The sequence below is a fragment of the Alligator sinensis genome, unplaced genomic scaffold (assembly GCF_000455745.1).
Source record: "Alligator sinensis unplaced genomic scaffold, ASM45574v1 scaffold391_1, whole genome shotgun sequence".
Classification (NCBI taxonomy): Eukaryota; Metazoa; Chordata; order Crocodylia; family Alligatoridae; genus Alligator; species Alligator sinensis.
Window position 1 is genome coordinate 2,462,790 of NW_005841889.1, and position 12,512 is coordinate 2,475,301.

A 12,512-nucleotide genomic window follows, 5' to 3' on the forward strand; every position below is an offset into this window, starting at 1 on the left:
CGCCGGCGCGAGCGGGAGGCCCCGTCAGCGACAGCCGCCGGGCCCCACGCGCCCACCCCTTCCCGTTCCCCTCACCCCGGGCCCGACGCCTCGCTCCTCCTCGGGCGACTGGAGATTTACTAGCTCCAGCCCTTGTTTTCGCCCCCATGTCCATGTGCCCCCGCGCTGCCTTTGGCCATCTCCATCCTTGTCACGCTCCCTGGCTGGGAACCATCCTGTCACCCCTTCCCTGCCCTCAGACTTGCTTGTCTTTCCTAGCCCCGTCCTTCCAGGAAAGCCTGGCATGTCCCTGGTACAGGACATGTTGGTATTTTGAACGTTATTTTCATCGGGATTCAGGGCAAACCCAAATATTTGTTTCATGACTTTCTGCGCAATATTCTTGGCAGAAAAAAACCCCCCAACAACTCTAGAAAATTTGGGGGAGAAAGTTTCATTTTACAATGTCAACTCTTGGCTTTGGTTTTTGATGTTTGTATTATTTCTATATTATTGCGCTGCAGGACAGTAGCTGTAATGCACAATCTGTTGTTTTGTTACAACAAACAGGAGACACTTTTCTCTATAAAAAGATGTTTTGCATCAGTACCAAGTAACACCTTGCACTATTTCAGCTATTATGTAATGTGGTACATGAAATCCAGAAATCATGCAGGAATAATCCAAAAATGAAAAAGATATCTTTCATCACACTATCAATCAAAATGAAATGTGAAGTTTTAGGTGAAAATACTCCTAAACAAAAACTTTTTGGTTTCAAAATATTTCTTCATCAGGGATTTTCCTGAAAATCAATATGCTTTTTAGGTAATGTTTCAGTTTCAACAAAAACATCATTTTTTCTTCAAGAAAACATTTAGATTATTATTTTTCTAGCAGCTTTATTCTCAATTCATTATTCCTTTTCCCAGCTCCTTCCTTATACCTGTCTGCATCCCCTCCCACATTCATTCTTCACTGACAAGTACCTTTATCTCAGCTAATAATAAATAACAACAATAACTAGGGACAGTGGAGTAGTTTGCAGAAGAGAGATAAAGCCCAAGAGCTGTGGGTTCAAAAAGTAAGAGTTTAGGGCCACTTGCCATCTAAGATTTTTAAATGCCTTACATTTAGTGGAACATCTATGCCCAATTAAATTTTCTTCAGGACCAACGGATGAATGTTATCCCTGGCAGAGAGTTGGTCATAAAAGGGGCATGAATTCTGATAAAGGCAGGTAAATCCCTGTCCCCAATCTACATTCTGTTCTCCAATTTGAACACTATTTAGCAATCTTCATCTGGTCTGAGTCAAACTATGGCAATCTGAATTGGTTTTACTTTGGGATGTACCAGCTTGAATGCAGAAATATGTACCCTGAAAACTTTTTCCCCAAAGGAAGACAATCCTGTTCCTTTCCCACTCCTAGACATCCATCTCGCAGTAGATATATTTCTTCCATTCTGATTCTGCAAAACTTGAATGCTACAAGTATCTAAGAGCCCATGGACACACAGCAGCCTAAATCTCTTCAAGACTCAATAAAATGTAGGCTTCTAAAGGCCAGATTTACAAGGTATTTAGGTGCCTAAAGATGCTGGTAAGTACCTAGTGGGATTTCTGAAAGCATCTAAACAGATTAGTTATCTAACTTCCTGTGCCTCAAAAGGAAGTTAGGCATCTAACCTGATTATTGGGAGTTAGGTGCCTAACCTGCATACATTATTACCTGATACATTATAATCTGCGGGGCAACTGACTCCCCAGCCCAGCCCCTGGCTTCTTTACTTTTCATTCCATCCAGGAAGAGCACACACCAACTGCTGACACTTCCTTAGCCTGACGAAGGGTTTTTGAACTCGAAAGCTTGCTTAATAACTATTCTCCAACTATTTGGGTTGGTCTAATAAAAAATATCAAATTCACCCAAGGAACCTTGTTAACCTGCTTATGTACTTTTGTAAATGTTAAGGCATGTCCTTAAGCACCTTTGAAAATCTACATTTAAGTGTCTACATTATTTTTATTTGACTTATGCTATTTAATCTCTTCGGTATTTTAAATTTTCCCTGGAATAGTAAGTGAGGTCTGGATCCAAATAACAGATATCCACTAAACCAAAGCTGTCCTTACCCCTTTCTCTGCAATTTTTTCATGAAATTGCTAGCCATCTGCCCTGCCAGCACTATTTTCTATTTCCTTGCCCTCAAGGTGGACCCAGTTCCCTCTAGCAGGGGATTCCCCGTAGAAGACCTTCTCTCATTCATGCCTTGGACCCATGAATCCTGATTTAATCCACCCTTTCCTCTAATACATGCCTATTCTTTTCACACTTAGGACCCAACCTTAGTGAAATAATCTCCCTGGCTTCAGTTGGATTGTTCTAGCCAGTTTGGCCCCTGATCACAGACTAAAACATCCAGCTGCTATTTGCCTTCTATTATCCAAATCACATTAAATTTCCAAATCACATTAAATTTAGTATATACGGTTAGAAATTAAATGCAAGCTCTTTTAATTAGTTTTGAGAAGATGCTTTATTTATTGAGTCTCAAAAGTATTCATGTTTATGTCATGTATCTGTATAATGACTTGTATAATAATAAGCTCATTAATAAGATATATGAGAATTGTCAAATGAATAAAAGAATTCTGCTGAAGAGTTCATTCCCTTCTCTTTAATAGTTGGTCTGGTGTGGCTATTTTCCTTACATTGATTTATTTTTATTTTCTCATTTTAACATTGTTTACGGACTCATGAATGAAGCAGCATTAAAATTATGTTTTAGAATAGTTATTAGTTAATACAGTAAGTTATAAGATTTTGCAGAAGAAAGCCTACAATCAAAACATATGATATAATAATATATCAGTGTCTTCCTGTCTGAAATGCTGGATGCATTATATCCCTCTGTCAATGAACTTGCCTTTTTATTTTAAAGGAGTAAGAAGCGGAAAACCCTATCTATGCATTATTATCATTATACAATAAACTATGGAATTTGCCTCAGAAGTGTCACTGAGAATTAATACTATGAGTTCTAACAAAACCCCCCTCATGCCTGGCACCAATCACCATTGGACTTAACAACATCAGCAATTGAGTCAGGCAGCCAGGGATGAAACCTGGCAAAGAGCTGCAGGGAAGCATGGGCTGCACTCAGGGAAGCATGCAAGAGCTGGGATGTTTTATTTAAGACTAGATCACCTTCACTCTCAGAATCTGGTTAGTTGGAACACACACAAATCTGTCACAGACAGACTGGCATCTAATATCTTCCACAGATTCAGAAATACTTAAACCACCCCCTCCCATCCCTGCACAATTGTGCACAAGACAGGATCAGACCACTTGCTAGGGTCATCTGACCCCAGCAGCCTTTCCTGCCCAAGTGCAGAGGGGCTGGACCTGATGATCTAGCCCCTAACATCTGGCCACCTATAAGTTTATCAGGGGTGACCACCAGTATCAGCGGGAACGTTTGTTCACCAGAGCGCCCCAAGGGATGACGACTAGGTTGAACGGTCATAAACTACTACAAGACCATTTCAGGCTGGACATAAGGAAGAATTTCTTTACTGTCCGAGCCCCCAAGGTCTGGAACAGCCTGCCACCGGAGGTGGTTCAAGCGCCTACATTGAACATCTTCAAAAGCAAACTGGATGCTTATCTTGCTGGGATCCTATGACCCCAGCTGACTTCCTGCCCTTTGGGCAGGGGGCTGGACTCGATGATCTTCCGAGGTCCCTTCCAGCCCTGATGTCTATGAAATCTATGAATCATTTAGTCATTTTTATATTACTGCCAAAATTACTGCCAAAACTTCAGTCACCCCTGAATTAATACACAATTCCTATTAAATGCTGCATAGCAACACTATACTACAGTTTTTAAGCAAGAACAAGACAAATAACATATCAAGTTGATATCTGTATGGGCACTATGTAATCAGAATGTATTTTTTTAGCATAAGCAAAGCAGAAAATTGAGGTGAATCCTCCAGAATTAAATATTTCTTACCCATGAACTTGAGGTTACCCTTTTGAAATTAATGGCACTGGACTATTCTTGTCAGTAAGGGATATTTCTCAGAGAAAGCCTCTTTGGGTAAAGACTAAGGATTTGGCCTTCTGCTGGTATATGTTACCATATATTATTTCAATCTAACTTTGTGAATAGAATTCTAAATAGCATTTCAGACAGATATTCTGCTATTGCCTGAAGGCCTACTTCCATTATTCTAACCTGAAAGTGGTGCTGCAATTAGCACTGGGGAGCAGTTATGTCACATATTCTTCTTAAAAGAAATCATAATTGAGGCTTAAATATAGCCATAATCTGTTCTGTTTATGTCAGATCAGTAGATAACATGTTTTCTGATATAAATACAATGAATGATGACTCTCTAAGAAAACTTAACACTTTTATTATGAAGATAGCTTATAAAGACAGCTATAAAGAACTGCTTATTTTTAAAATCCATAACTGGACCTCTTAAAAGTAGATCAGAGAAAGGTATACATGGATTTAAAATGCATTCATTCATCATAGAAATTATGGTTCCAGTTTTTCAATCCTGCGCAACAACATTCCTTCTATCATACTGAAAACATACACTCAGATACATAAAAAAATGCCTCCAAAAAGAAAGATCTTTGGTTTGTTTTCTACAAGAACTACATAATGCATAAAGATATAGTTTGACACAGATGACCCTTTGCTAAAATTGTTTCAAGAGTGATTTGATACTGGAATAAAATATTGTTTTTATATTCTCACATTTACTATTTAGCAAAAATACTATGCAAAATGCCAGTAATCTAAGGAACTTAAGTTAATCGTTATTCAGATACAGTTAAAAGAACTATATGCTTAAAATGAAGTTTAAATTAAGAAAGCTATGCTAATTAACACAAGCTAAAAATCTGACCATAAGTATCCTTTTTTTCTCATGAAAAGTTGGTATGTGGAAATGGGACACTTCATTAATAAAAGTGGTTACACACTTCAGAAAGTATGAGTATACAAACTCTTGAAAATGTGCTCGCCTTTGTTACTAAGTGCATGATTTTATCCTAGTTTTATTCTCCCATAGCCTCCATTGACATTTCTGAGAGTTTAAAATACGCAAGAAATGCAAATCTGAGTTCTTAGTCCAACATATAAGGAAACATATCAATCAAATAAATAAATACAAGGAAGATTATGATCAAAGAGGCACTATTTCACTATTAGGTTGGCTAGAATCTGGAACCAACTTCCTAGGGAAGTGGTCCTCGCTCCTACGTTGGGTAAATTCAAAAAGAGGTTGGATGAACACCTGTCTGGGGTTGTGTGATCCCAGCGTGTACTCCGGCCAGTGGCGGGGGGTCAGACTAGATGATCTATTTAGGTCCCTTCTGACCCCTAACTGCTATGATGAAGAAAAAAAATCCAAGTTTTCTTTTGCCCTTGGAAGGAAATTTGATCACTAAAACAAATGATCTAGCTAATTAGCACAGTTCCTAACAATATATGGGAAATTCAACAAGCATATACTCCAAAATGGACAGCAACATTATTAACTTTAACATTGTTTTAAAACTTTTTATCATCTTATTCGGAGTTAGCTTGTTTCTGTTTATATTTTTATTGAATCAGCTCACAAAAGCAATCACTCAGCCTGATGTTATTTCTTTGTAACAGTAATTTTTGACCACTCATTCTGATGAATTCTAATATTTCAAGGAAATCTTCAGGCATTAGAATTTCTGAAATAAGAAATTTCAGAAGACTGAAAAGGAGGAAAATGGTGGGGGACAATGGTGCCCCTTTCCTCTGCTTATTAGAGTTAAAAATCCAAGCAGTTCTGCAATTGTTTGTAATTTTAAAACTTTCCAGCATAACACTACCTCTAACTTAGACTTGCCCATACTCCCAAATGAGTTTAGCAGCTTCACGCCCTGAATGATTTAATTTACAGACAGAAAAAAAAGACAAATTTTAATGAGTCTAGGCAGAGGGGGCATGAGAAGGGAAGAGGACATGGGAGTATAGGATCAGGCTCTGGCACAAAAAGGAAATCCATAACTGGAGCTCTAAAAGTAGATCAGATAAAGATATACATGGCTTTAAAATGCATTAGTTGGGAGACTCTTGTATGGGGGAAGGGGAAAATAAGAACATACAGGGTACATCTACACATGCATTAAGGAGCTTTTTCTAATGCACGTTACATTTAGTACCTCCAACATGAGGTACTAAAGAAATGCACATTAGGCTGCCTTAATGCACAGTAACAAATGTGCATGGTTTTTAAGTGACACTTAATGAACAGTAGCCTATTTTAATGCACATTTGTGTAGTTGCACAGTTTTTTATGTGATGCTTTAGTGCACTGTAAAATAGGCTACTGCACATTAAAGTGCACATGTTGACACACCCACAGAGTCCCTACAATGGGGTGAAAAGAAAAAGAAATTTATGCATAGTCCCTTGTATAGAAGTAGGGGAATGAGAAGCTCACAACATCCCTGGTATGGAAGGAATGAGAAGTGGGGGAGGGAAGAAGAAAGTGGAGAAATGCACACAATCTCTGGCATAGGGAAACATGGTGCTTTGATTTGAAAGTAGGGGACATGGGGGGGCACATAAAACCCCTGGCATAGATGGAAAATAGGGAGGCACCTAGAACTCCTGGCAGAAGGAAATTAGGGCATCCACATGTGGAGTGAAACTGGTATTGGAAGACACAGAGCTCTACCACATAGGAAGGAAGGAAGGCAAAGAGCTCCAGGCATGACAGAGGGATGAGCAGCATTACCAGGAATCCCTGAAATAGATGGGGAAGAATGAGAGACACAGAGAGAGCATGCAGCAGAAATGAGGGATGCAAGAAGTCCCTGGTATGTACAGCGAGATTGGCCTAGATGAGCTAGTATAAGATCCCCTTAGTTGCATATAGCAGCTATCTAGTTGGTATTGAGCTTCAGTACCGTGAACTAAATTCTGCTCCACTGAATTCAAGGGGTGTTTGCTGCAGACTTCACTGAGAGAGGCTGGGACCCCAGAGCAGCAAGGATGACTGGAAACAAACATCATAAACAAATATGTATTGTAAAAGTATCTTTGAAATTGGATTTTTTTTCATCATATCTGTAGGTAACTGTGGAGAATACGACATGCTTTTGAATAAAAAGTCTGTTGTTTAACCTAAAATGTAAAACTTTTTTTTTCACAGCAAGACCGTAGCAAATTGAGGTCTCCCCACTAATTAGATTATTTGGCATACTGCAGCATGAAAATGCATAAAACTGGCTGGATGGGTCTCCCAGGATCTAGTCACTCAGCAATAGGCTTGCTATTTTTGCTCAGGAATTCCCACACTTACATCAGCTTTCCCTCAATCAGTTTCATTGTTTCCTACGTATCTATTAACTCTAAAATCTGAGTAAAAACACAGCCACAGTGAAGTCAAGGTGAGTTAGGCCTTTCTGTCTTTACCTCCCACCTTCTATCTAAACACCTTTCTCTTTTGCATGCCCCTCTTGTCCACTGTCTTCAGCTTTTTCACATTTTGCTGCACTGATCCCTCCATTACTAGTAAATAACTATATTCAACCCCATTCCCTTCTCCCCCTTCCAAAACACTTGACTCTGCTACATTCCAATGCCAATCCCAGTTACTTGAAGTGCTTTTCAACGGAAGTCATCAGAAGTCCTTCCACTGACTTCAATGGGCCCTAGATTAGGCTTCTAGCCAGAATGTATTTCCAAGTATATTTACCATGCTACTGAAATGATCTAAAGTGGTGCCAGCAGGACTATATCACCTTAAATTTAGAGAACCCAAACTCTAAGTATACAGAATATTTAAATTGGTGTCTATATGAATAAATTTCAAAGTGACGTTCAAGTAGTTTCAAAATTTACTCAAAACAGATACATCCCTATTTTAAGACTGCATAGAGTGACGATTTCACAGATGGGCAACATAGCCAGCTACCAAAAAAGAACTCCACTACATATAATTGTGCTTGAAAATGTCACAGTAAAATGGACAGATGACTCACAGTTTTGGCACATGTGCCTCATGCAAATAATGACTTTATGAAAACAAGTTATGCTTCAAATGATGTGGGACCTCCAAAACAGGGTTCAGCCAATATTTATTCTTTTTTTAATTAATGATGAAATCACTTGTATCAGCTTTTTATTTCCTGACACAGCTTTATATCCCAGATGAATGACAGATGGAATTTCCCAAAATGAGAGTTTTGCAGATAATGGCATGCCACTTGATTGTTTTAAATACATTTATTCAGGGCAACAATTATGTACAATATCTGCTTGTTCCATAATAAACTTTCATATCAGTTTAAATAATTACTTTAGAATCATCTTTTAATTATTTAAACATGCAAACTTCAGATAATTGAATGGTATCCCAGACTCTGGTACCCTATTATTCAAAGATTTAAAATAACTATAATTTTAAAAAATACATAATAAATTCTAAGTCCACCACCAGTTTTCTTCACAGTTATCGCCAAGCTCTATCCCAGTTTTTCCTCATGCGATGTCCATCAACAAATGCATCCAATGCTCAGTCCTCTGTGCCTTTTGGAAAAGAGATGTATGTAGCATGTTTGTAAGGTTAACAAACTCAGTCTCTGCAAACCAAGAGGAAAGGTGCATTCCAGATAGAACCTTAGAGTAAATACTCTCTCGGCATGTCTCCACTGATTTATCAACATATACAGTGGACACACTATAAAAAGTTCAGTACACCTTTAGATGTATTCCATGTTCCATTGGTATTCTGTATTTTGAATATATGGACTATCACTTCAATTGATCAAACCTTTAAATAGGGATTATTTTTTCCACAAAACCCACCATATTTACTCACTTTTTAGCCACCATGTTTATTCAGTTTTTTAGCGTTAAGACAATTGAATGTTAAATAAAAGAAAATACATTATCAAAAACTTGTTTATGAATGCTTGCTGATGATTTATTCTTAAATCTTAATACATTGTTGTGATTATCAGTTTACATTTTTTAACATATGATAATATGTTAAAGAATATTCAATGGTATAATTGAATACCTTTGGTTTAAATAACAACATTTTGCACTTTTAAGCCATCTTCTTTCCCGTATCTCAAGGTTTCTCATTAGTATATCTTTACTCATGAATGTAAATATCATTAGCTCAATTTTAAATATATAGAAACTGTTGCCCAGAGAGACTAAGTGATTTGTTAAAAAAGAAAATACACAGAGTACACAAGAAAACCAAGGTCTCAGGTTTTCCGGTTCTTGCTCAAACCACTACACAATTCAGTATACATTAGGAAGCTTAGCTAGAATTTCTCCTTTTCCAACATAAAGGTCCAAAGTACTCAGCCAATGTCCCTGCATAACCTGTCCCAAAAATATTGATCAATCAACTTTTAGACACATTCAATACAAAAAAACTACAGTAAGAGAAGGTTACAGTTGCATAGTTAAACTCTCAAAGGTCAAGAATATCAAAGCTAAGTTTCCCATACAACCTTAACTCTGCTTCCATAACTCTGCCATTTTCAGCTATATGATTTTTTTTTTCTTTCACAGGACTTCCCCCATTCACTGTGCAAGATGCATTGCACTCAGTGAATGGGGATGATGTTCAATATTAATATTTGATATTTGTCTTCTGGGTTCAATTAAATTATCAGTGTCTCAGTCAATGACTACCATGAAAACTGTATACTAAACATGAAATATTGTTGTAAGGACAGACTCCTCCACAACCATGCACAGGTTTGTGGGATCTGGTAGACAGGGAGAAAGAAAGAATATCTATGTTACAGCTTTGAAAGTTGAGTTTAACAATTCAGTGACTGCAGTGTTGCATTCCACATTTGGTGCTGGCATTCAGCACTGAAATGGGAAAAAATTAACTTTACCACTAGAGGAAAGAAGCAGCTTCCATAAGACTTAAAGGCCCAGCTGAGCCACATTGGGTCTGACTATCCATATCCCTGCAGGCTATATAGTCATTTGCACTGTTGACTGAGAAGTAAATATAAAATGTTACCAAATTATAATGAAGGTCCTTCACCAAACCATCTAGAACATGTTCTAAGGACCTTTTAGACACACAAACTGGTGTTCTGAAAAGCAGCACAACTTATTTACATTATCCACGTGAGCAAAGGACTGCAGGATCATTCTCCATATGATTTTTCAGCTGAAAATGTGCTATCATGTCAACAGTACAGGATATGAAGACAGTAACTTTTAACATGCCTGCAGTGGCAGTGTGAGGAATAGCTTCATGAGCAGACTCCAACTTCTTCTTGTCACAGGATTCTTTGCTGTTGCATTTCAGATTATGTGCTTCATCTGTGACAAAAGCTTTACAGATCTCACATTTGATTTTTAAAAAGAACATAAAAATTAAGGCTGCCAATTAATTGCCATTAATGTGTGCAATCAATGAGTTAATTGGTTCTTGCATTAATTTTTTTAATGCGTTAATTGCGCACATGGCTTTGGAGCCCACACTAGGGCTCCACTCTGACACTGTCACTGCCACCTCCAGGCCCCCCAGCAGGGCAGTGGTGCCGGTGCAGAGGACAGTGGGGCAGCCCATGCGTGGGCTCCCAGCTGCTGCAGCAGGAGGGTGCAGGGGGGAGGGAGTGCACACACACAGACACAGATGAGCAGCTGCAGCATGCAAGCAGCCAGGAACACAATCTGGGGGCAGGTAGAGCAGTGCCCAGCAGATAAGTCTGTGGAGGGGAAGGGGAAGGGGCAGAGAGGCAGATTGAGGTCGCATGGTGAGGGAGGGGGTGGGGAAAGGAAAGGGTAGGGGCAGAGGCATGGTCAGGTTGTGGGATGGAGCTGTGCTCACCCCCGGGGGGAGGTATGTGCCCCCCAAATATGTGCATAGCATGGAAGTGGGCTGCCTGCTGTGGACTGGGGCTCTACCCTGCTGCCTTTGTCCTTGGAGCCATGCACTGGCCATGCCGCATATCCCCTGCCCACCTGGTGGCAGAAAGCACAATATAGCATTGCACAGCTCCTGGGGCAAAGGCAGCAGTGCACAGAGCCCCAGCCCACAGCAGGCAGCCTGCCTCTGCCCCATACATAAATCTAGGGGGCACATGCCTCCCTATGCCTTCCCCAGGGGTGCACACAGTGTCAGAGACCAGCCCTTCCACCCCCCACACACCTGGATGAGCATCCCATAGCTCCATCCAATGACCTACCCCATCCCCAGGGCCCCATTCACCCCAGCCCTGCCCCTGCCCCACTCCCTCCCTCACCACGAGGGCCTAGATCTGCCCCCCCACCTCCCTTTCCCCCTGCCCCTTCCCCTCCACAGAGATACTTGCTGGGCACTGACTGTGTCTGTGTGTCTGCGTGCCTACCCCGCACTCCCAAGCCACAGCCCCCCAGCCCTGCTGCTGCCCCTCACTCTGATCCACAATACCCCACATCCTGCCAGGACATGCAGGGACCTGCCCCCAGGCTACAAACCATACACAGACACACTCACAGCCCCCACACCTTCACAAATTCCTCTCCCACACCCTCCCCCAACCATGCCAAGTACCTGTATCATTTTGCATAATTTAGAGTTTTTCTACCCATAATTTTAAGTTTTTAGCTGTGCAATTAAAATTGTGATTAATTGTGACTAATTTTTTTCAATTGTGCAACTTACTTTAAGAAGGTTGTAGATAAGGAGTGGGAGGGAGGCACGTGTACCCTCAGGAGGCCTCGGGTGCCTCTACACTAATGCTCGTAGTATGGGGTGTAAGTAGGAGGAACTGTGCCTCCTGATTGCAAGTGGTGGCACCCTACCTACGACTGGGTGGTGGGCATTCAGGGGTACACCCTCTATAGAAGAGACAGGACAGAGAGGAAAGGTGGGGGGGTGCACTCTATGTCAAAGAGCACCTCACATCATCAAGGATTACCTTCGGGTTAGAGGAGGGTCGGGCAGAGACACTATGGGTCAAACTACAAAGGGGGCATGGCGAAAGGGACCTTACGGTGGGTGTCTACTACAGACCACCCAACCAGGGGGAAGAGCTAGACCAGAACTTCTCCGGTCAGCTTATGGAGGCGGTTAGGTTAAGGGATGTTATTGTCATGGGTGACCTAAACTACCCAGACATTTGCTGGGAGGAGCAGACAGCCAGGTCTGACAGCTCGCGTAGGTTCCTGGCTATATTACAGGACCTTCACCTTATCCAGGAAGTGCACAGCCCCACTAAGGGTAACACCTTGCTGGACCTGCTCCTGGCCATGGGGGATGACCTGGTGAGGGAACTGCAGGTCCTTGACCACCTGGGCAATAGTGATCATCACCTGCTGGATTTCATTATCCAATGCAGGGCGTCTAGGGCTCACACCAAGGCTAAAGCCCTTGACTTCAGAAGGGCCAACTTCATTGAGCTTAGGAGACTAGTGGGGGAGGCACTGAGGGCCCAGAAGGTAGAGGAGATGGGAGTCCACGAGGGATGGTCGTACCTTAAGGGGGTGATCA